The following is an 8,669-nucleotide window of genomic DNA, read 5'->3' as shown; positions in this document are numbered from 1 at the left end:
GCGTCATCAGTCAGCTGCTTAGCAAGGGGAGCGGAGTGGAAAGTGCGGTAAGTTGGAATTGTGTGGCATGCGGTTGTACTAGGCCAGCATTCGCTGCCTTATGATAGAGTATGACGGCCTAACAGAACTGACGTTATACCAGGTTCTGTGTGCTTCGGCGTCTGCGTGCCCCAGTTGTACACCAGGGGATTGGGAGCCGGCTTGTGAATGAACCCCGCCACTCGTCGTTTTTGCCATTTTGTTTGGACAGCTAGCCGCTGTTTTCCCACGTGAAGTTGGTATACGTTTGTTTATTCATATTATGTCTATGAAAATAAGCTCAATGATTAAAAGATGTTTTACTATTGACGCAACCTATTGTGTTTGGGCAGTGTGCAATACCAAGGGTGGGCTGTACTATTGCAATCAATAGTAGGGGGGCAGTGTTCAATATCAAGGCTGGGACAAGGGGAGGTGCCAGTGGGCAGGTGTAATTTGGACAATTGTCTATCTAACTGATTATCTTGGCACTTCATGCACTTTACTTGTTACTACATTACTTGTTCTAAATCTTAATTGGGCTTTGCTTGGGTTCTCATATTTAGTGGGCAGGGCTCGATGCTCAATGTGTTACGGGGACCACCCGTGTGGTGTGATTACGATTGGTGTGTATTGACCAAGCCTTTTATGGTTAACATGGTGTCACCTTGGTTGCGGTGCTTGGGGTGTTGAGTCACTGGGGAGCCCTGTACTTATTATGGATCAAAAGTGGGTTGCCTGTCAGTATTGAGCACTGGGGTGCTGCCCAACATTATTTATTGGAATCTTTCATATAAACTTGTGTTTGAGAACTCATGTATGTACCCCTAATACACTGCTGTAAGTAAAGGTTGGTCCTCTACACGACAAATATTTTAATTACTCTGAACCAATGTTATAAAGTATTACTGTATTGCCTTTGATGCATCAGCCTCCAATTGTTTCATTCATTTGAATAACACTAGCGTGGGGAGGGATCTTTACTAGAGTATCAGTGGGTTCTCCCATCCCCGCCAAATAGATGGGAGTGGCGTAATCATAACATGGTGCTATAATGGAACTGGGTTTTTGTAGCTAACGGCCACATAAGGGCAAAAGTTTTTTAACTTCCAATAACTGAACACTAGTGCCTTAAACTGTCTTAGATTATAGTAGCTGACTGGATAAATTATTCTGGTTTATTGGACAAGTGATACTGCGAACAACACGGCATTGCTTTTCAGGGACAAGCTAATGCTTTCTCTAGAACTATCAATGGCGTTTGTTCTTTTATCAATGGCGATATTATCATATTCGTATTCATTATAATACACCATTTGTTCAGCCACTTTCAGACAAAAGTCTGCCAGCATCTACTGCACACGAAGTGGCTTCGTGGCTCAGTATCTGCGGAGTGAACTGCAGGCTGAACGGAAGCTGTTCCTTCACAACGCATTTCAGAGGAAATTGTGATTGTCTGAGCGCGAATGGTTGCGATTCATGTGCTGTTTATAAAAGATATCAGGTTAGAATCCATTTTGAGACTGTCAGACAACATTACTCTTTGTCCTGCTTTGGATTCCCTCCTGCTTAAATTAGGTGGACAGCTACGAGGGGATAGAGAGAACAGTTACTTACTGGCTCATTCAGAGAAACTACACTACATTCTAAACTAAAACTAATCTCTTATCAGTTTTTTCAGTAAAATGGCTGAAGGTGGAGGTTTACTGGACCAGTTGAGCGGTTCGATCTGTCTGGATCTACTGAATGATCCAGTGACTCTTCCCTGTGGACACAGTTACTGTATGGGCTGTATTAAGGACTGCTGGGATCAGGATGATCATACTAGTGTCTACAGCTGCCCCCAGTGCAGAGAGACCTTCACCCCAAGGCCTGTTTAAAAAAAAAAAACACACTGTGTTTGCTGAAATGGTGGAGAAACTGAAGAATGTGCGACTCCAAGCTGCTCCTCCTGCTCACTGTTACGCTGGAACTGGAGACGTGGCGTGTGATGTCTGCACTGGGAGAAAGCGCAAATCCATCAAGTCCTGCCTGGTGTGTCTGGCCTCTTACTGTGAAACTCACCTCAAACTTCACAATGAGCTTCACCCAGGGAACACACACAATGTCATCAATGCTACTGGACGCCTGCAGGACAATATTTGCCATCAACATAAAAAACTGCTGGAGGTTTATTGTCGTACTGATCAGCAGTGTATCTGTCTGCTGTGTGTGATGGATGAACACACAGGCCATGATACAGTCTCAGCTGCAGCAGAAAGGACTGAGAAACAGGACTGGAGCTCTTCCCTGGCAGCTCTGTCACTGGTAGTAATACAGGAGAGGAATAGTTTCAAACTAAAGTTGAAAAGTTACAGATTGAAAACACACAAAAAAAAATGTCATGCCATGTTTTCTGAAAATAAAAAAACAGGTACAATATGGCATATGGGGGCGGCACGGATGGTGCAGTGGGTAGCACTGCCGCCTCACAGCAAGGAGGTCCAGGGTTCGAATCCCTGTCGGCCGGGGCCTCTCTGTGCGGAGTTTGCATGTTCTCCCCGTGTCTGCGTGGGTTTCCTCCGGGTACTCCGGTTTCCTCCCACAGTGCAAAGACATGCAAGTTAGGCTGATTGGAGATTCTAAATTGCCCATCGGTATGAATGTGTGAGTGAATGGTGTGTGTGCCCTTGCGATGGACTGGCGACCTGTCCAGGGTGTATTCCTGCCTTTCGCCCAGTGACAGTGGAGGTATTTTCTTATTAAAACAAGGATGACATTCTTCAAGGATGACATTTCCCAAATATACACTGAAAGGACAGTAATGTTCTCTTGGGGTACAAATGAGTGTTTTCCAAGCAAAAAAGGTACAAATAATGAATGATGTATTGCTGGCGAGGGATAAAATTTTATGTACAAACTGTATAGCGTAGCGCCCCAGTGACAAGGATTTGTACCTTTTTAGGCAGTTTTCATAGCTTTATTTCTGTGTATATATGAATAAAGCAAGAGAAACAAAATATCTTCCTGTATTTAAATGCATATAGGAACTTAAAGCATTTTATTATGCATTTCCACATCTTTTCAAAACCCGCTTAACTCATTACTGGCTCTGGGTGACATTTTAACTTAGCATGTTCAGACGCTATTATAATATTTTCTGTCTACATTGCAAACACTATTCATTAAATTATTTCTGACCAGTGCACTGCTACACACTAGCCTGCAGGTGTCATTGTATGTTCTGGTTATTTACTCTGTTCAATTGAAAATGACATCATTGTTTAACCCAGGGTTTTATCAGTTTAAGGATTATTTTACAGTGACGGACTACTACAACCTTAACGGCATAAGATTTAGTGTCTTAAAACGTGGTGCTTATATATTTATTTTTTTGTTTAATGCTACACAAAATGCAATATTTTATAAATTATGTGTACAATATACGATAATGAGAAATCAAACTATCTACAGAAGCAGCTGGGGGCGACACAGAGTAAATTCCAGCAGAGAATCCAGGAGAGAGAGAAGGAGCTGCAGGATCTGAGACAGGCTGTGCAGTCACTCAAGGTGGGTACTGACCAGAGGAGAAGACGAGAGCTGGCTGCTGGAAGAGCCATTTCAGGGCTCAGTCAGGGCTGTGGATCCCACTGAGCCACACTGTGGGGAACAGGCTGTCTGGGGTCCCAGTAAGAGCTGAGTGAAAGGCCTAGTTAAAATGTACAGCCATCCTCTCTCTGTCTCCTAACAGCGCTCTGCACAGGCAGCAGTGGAGGACAGTGAGAGGATCTTTACTGAGCTGATCCGCTCCATTGGGAGAAGGTGCTCTGAGGTGAAAGAGCTGATCAGAGATCAGGAGAAGGCTGAAGTGAGTTGGGCTGAAGGACTCCTGGAGCGACTGGAGCAGGAGATTGCTGAGCTGAGGTGGAGAGATGCTGAGCTGGATCAACTTTCACACACAGAGGATCATCCATTTCCTCCAGGTAACATCACTGGCTCTCTGACAGTCTGCACTATGTACATTGTACACACATGGTGAGGTGTGTTCCTCATTTACAAAGATCTGCTCCTGGCATCTGCACAGGAATCTTTACTGAGACTGTTCTGTCTGTCTGCAGAGCTATCAGTTTCTCCGTTCCCTTCCTGGACCTAGAGACTTACCCAGCATCACGTTCAGTCCACACGTCTCTTTTGAGGCTGGGAGGGAATCTGTCTCTGAGCTGAAAGAGCGACTGGAGGACGTCTGCAAGGGGGAACTGCTCAAAATTTCTGAATCAGGTTGTTAAAAATGTTAACGGGCAAAATCTTTCTTTGACCGTCTTTATCCACGCTAAGCCACTGGGGAGATTAAATGGAATGCATGTACAGTCATTCTCTGTTAAACTCTGAATAATACTTGAAACCCCCCTCAGTATAAACAGAATCCCTCATTCCCATAACTTTATTTTTGTCCTTTTCTCTCTCTCTCTGTCCCTGCAGTGAAAGAAGTAGAGCCCAGGACCAGAGAGGATTTCTTACAGTGTGAGTGCTCACTCTGAAACTCTCAGCTGAGACACGCACACACACACACACACACACACACACACACACACACACACACACACACACACACACACCCAGAACTGCCTGGTTGTCATATGAGTTGTAGGAGGGTGTAACCAGATAGATTTGACTCAGTTTTAGTTCAGAAATGTTGGCCTATTATAACTCCGCTAAAATCACACTATACAGAATGTATGGAGAAAATAATAGGCTGACCTTAGATTGACCTGTTCTCATGAAATCATAACCATGTCCTCCATCAGATTCCTGTCGGCTCACACTGGACCCCAACACCGTGTATAAACAGCTCCTTCTGTCTGAGGGGAACAGAGAGGTGACCCGTGTGGAAGAGATCCAGCCATACCCTGATCATCCAGAGAGATTTGATGCCATTGCCCAAGTGCTGTGCAGAGAGGGTCTGTCTGGACGCTGTTACTGGGAGACTGAGTGGAGAGGTGGTGGTGGTGGTGATCATAATGGGGTTTCTATAGCAGTGTCATATAAAGACATCAGCAGGAAAGGGCGGGGTTATGACGCTGCTCTGGGAGGTAATGACAAGTCCTGGAGTTTGTTCTGCTCTCCCCTTTATCACAATTTCGGGCACAATAAAAACAACATTTCATTCGACGCTCCCTTCTCCTACAGAGTAGGAGTGTACCTGGATCACGGGGCAGGAACTCTGTCCTTCTACAACATCTCTAATAGAATGACCCTCCTGCGCAGATTCGAGACCATGTTCACTCAGCCCCTCTATCCTGGGTTTGACATTAGTTTTGAATCTTCTCTGAAACTGTGTGATCTGTGATGAGAGAGAGAGAGAGAGAGGATCAGCTGTAATCAGAGTGAGAGAAAAACACTGCAGTGAGACAGAGATGAGAAGTTAATAAGACATGGAAGTTGTATTTATAGTACTGAATGTTTAGCATGTAAACAACAGGAGAGCCTCGCAAAAGGGAATATATAAACTCCCTGATCACTTTATTAGGAACTTTTTTACTTTATTACACCTACTTATTCATGTGATCATCTAATCAGCCAATTGTGAGGGAGCAGGGCTTTGCATGCATTCATGTAGATACGGTTCAGGAGGTTCAGTTAATGTTCACATTAACCATCCGAATGGGGAAAAACGTGACCGTGGAATGACACGCACACTAGTCTGTAGAGTTTACAGAGCCAAAAAACAAGTGAGCACAGTTCTGTAGACAGAAACTTTTTAATGAGAGACGTCAGAGGAGAATGCTCAGACTGGTCAAAGCTAATTTAATTAAATTTCTTAAACTTCTTATTTTAACCTCTTCCCCAGGTTACTAAAATTGTGGGTGTGAAATAGTTCATGGTGCATCTACATGTTTTCGTTAAACTGTTGTAATGAGATTATTGTGCAGAGAAAGGAGGAGAGAGTCCCTCCAGATCTTTTTCTAGAAGGATTCTGTCTCCCAATTAACCGTTCCTGTGCTGCTCCTCCACACCTGAAATTTCTTCTTCTTTTGATTTTTTTTTTTTTTACCCACAGCTGTTTCCGTTGACTCTTATCCCACCGAGTATTTCTCCTGTGAGTTCAAACTCAGTCTTTCCCAGTTGTCCTATTTCCTGATAAGTGTCTGTGTGAATTACGACCTGGAGAAGAAGCTAAAAATAATTTATCAGAAACCGAGGAGAGACCAATCAGGAATAATACTCAATCAAGAATAGGATTCTGTGCTTACATTTCTGCTTCTTCCACACAGGATTCTATGAATGCTTTGTGACGATCACTCTTTTGGGAGAAAGTCGTTCTGTAGTTTATGCTCATGTGTCCTTTGTACCAATGTGAGGAAGTGTAAACTGAATTAAAATTCCAAAAGATTGTTATACATGTATCATATACTGTATACTTTGTTGTTTGTTAGTTTGTGTTACTTTAATAGAATAAAAACAGACTACATTCCTCTCTGCCCTGGGTTTTTGGTGTGGTAAGAATATTCTCCTTCCCTCCTGCTTAAATTTGGTGGACAGCTAAGAGTGGAGAGAGAGAACAGTTTAAGGTTTGAAAGGGTTGGATGGAGAGAACTGAAAGAAAAGCAGGGCTTTGGGCTCTCTGGGTTTCCTGTCAGTTATAATACTGCAGTGGTGTGGCCCACGTACAGGAAGTGCCTCACCACCATAGATCTGTGCAGCTAATGAGATATTAATCTGTGTAAATGTGTTTGTGCTGTACCCCAACATGGCCGCCATCTTCCTTCTCACACAGCAGACTGTACAGGACTGTTAGTAGGTTGATAAGCACTCCATGCCTGTGTATCGCGCTGCCATCTTGTGTTCTTTTCATTACATTACATTACATTAATGGTATTTGGCAGACGCTCTTATCCAGAGCGACGTACAACAAAGTGCAAAGTGCATACCTACAACCAGGGATAAGTGTGCTGAAAGACCTTAGAGGGAAGTACAATTTTAACTGCTACCTGCACAACAAAGATAAAGAGGTAAGCAAAGATAAAGAGGTAAGCTGGGGCAGACCCCTAAACTGCTTGGAAGGCTAGCACCAAAGTTTTGAATTTGATGCGAGTCATGACAGGCAGTCAGTGGAGGGGGTGACATACGAGTGTTTGGGAAGGTTGAAGACCAGACGAGCTGATGCATTCTAGATAAGTTGGAGGGGTCTGATGGCGGACTCTGGGAGGCCAGCCAAGAGGGAGTTGCAGTAGTCCAGGTGGGACAAAAACATTGCTTGGACCAGGAGCTGAGTCGAGTAGGGGGTGAGAAAGGGGCGGATGTTGTATAGGAAGAACATGCACGACCCGGTCACCACCGCAACGTTCTCGGAGAGGGACAGTCTGCTGTCCATCACCACGATGAGGTTCCTTGCAGTTGTGGGGGGGAGGAGAAGTCTCCAGCCAAGAATGGGTTTTGACAGTTCAGTCCTCATCCGCACCCAAGGATTTTGTTTTGCGTGGTCTTTCTTTTGTTTCTTTTTTTCCCAATCATAATTAACTTAATTAACTTCCCGCGAAAATACGAGGAGAGCACGCCGCAGGAGAAGGCAGGAATGAGGGGGCAGTCTTCCAGCAGAGGTGGGTCACCTGTGGAAATACAGCACACACCTGAGCTTGGTCACCTGTGGAAATACAGCACACACCTGAGCTTGGGAGGGATTCTTAACGCTGTCCAACACACCCTCCAGTATTGTCCAGCGGCACCCAGTGTCGTGAGTAAAAAGGCCCCGCCTTCCACTCTGATTTATTGGACTGTGATTGGAGCCAAAGATGGCTCCTCCTCTTCCACTCTGATTTATTGGACTGTGATTGGAGCCAAAGATGGCTTCGCCTCTTCCTCTCTGTGGGACCTCCCAAAAAAAATATGATGTACACAGGAAACCCGGGAATTACAATAATAAGTATTCGGCCCCTTCCTGATTTCCTCTATAATTGCATATTTGTCCCCGTCGAGGAATTTGGGAAATTATTTGAACTGGGAGGGTGGGGGCGGGGCTACTGTCCCCGTGGTTAAAAAAACACAAGAGCAAGACCACTTCTGAACGGCTGAAAATAAACAAAATTTTAGTTTTGGAGGGGCCTAGTCAAAGTCCTGACGTGAACCCTGCAGTGGGAAATGACCCAGGAATCAGGACGGAAGGAAGTCCCGTAAAGGGTCCAAATTAATTTATTCTCATGCAATACCAGCATCTCAGGGCCCCAGAGCCTCTGCCCGCAGAATCCTGTCTGTTGGACTGTGGGTTTCTCTCTCTCAGCCAATGAATGAGGCGCTTAATCAATGGTCAGTACAAGGTTTGTGTAATTGTGAGGATCAGCAGTCTGTGTTTGGACTTCAAATGTCCTAATCCACTCGAGTCTCAAACACTGCTCAATCAGTCATGCCTGTCACTCGCATTGCCCGATAATTGTCCCCCTCCCCCACTTTTATATTCTTAATTTTGCTCACAGTGGAACTCCTGCATCTGGGGGTGGTTGATTTTGGTCACAGTGGCACTCCTGCATCTGGGGGTGGTTGTCTCATGTTGTAGTTCCCCTTTGGCCTTGATGGATCATTGGCTCTTTGTGGTCAGGGCTCCTCTTCTGCCACTGATGCCCTCTGGTCTGCTGTGTCACATCAACACAATAGACACTGTGGCGGGACCTGGAAGGAGC

At 44.8% G+C, this 8,669-nt stretch overlaps 1 pseudogene; it reads left to right on the top strand.

Annotated features, from left to right (window-relative positions):
* Window positions 1-1,703: 1,703 nt before the first annotated feature.
* Window positions 1,704-4,283, top strand: LOC133126736 (E3 ubiquitin/ISG15 ligase TRIM25-like; annotated as a pseudogene).
* The last annotated feature ends 4,386 nt before the right edge of the window (window positions 4,284-8,669 follow it).

The sequence above is a fragment of the Conger conger genome, chromosome 4 (assembly GCF_963514075.1).
Source record: "Conger conger chromosome 4, fConCon1.1, whole genome shotgun sequence".
Classification (NCBI taxonomy): domain Eukaryota; kingdom Metazoa; phylum Chordata; class Actinopteri; order Anguilliformes; family Congridae; genus Conger; species Conger conger.
Note: the sequence above shows the minus strand (reverse complement) of the source record. Positions and strands in the feature narration are given on the sequence as shown.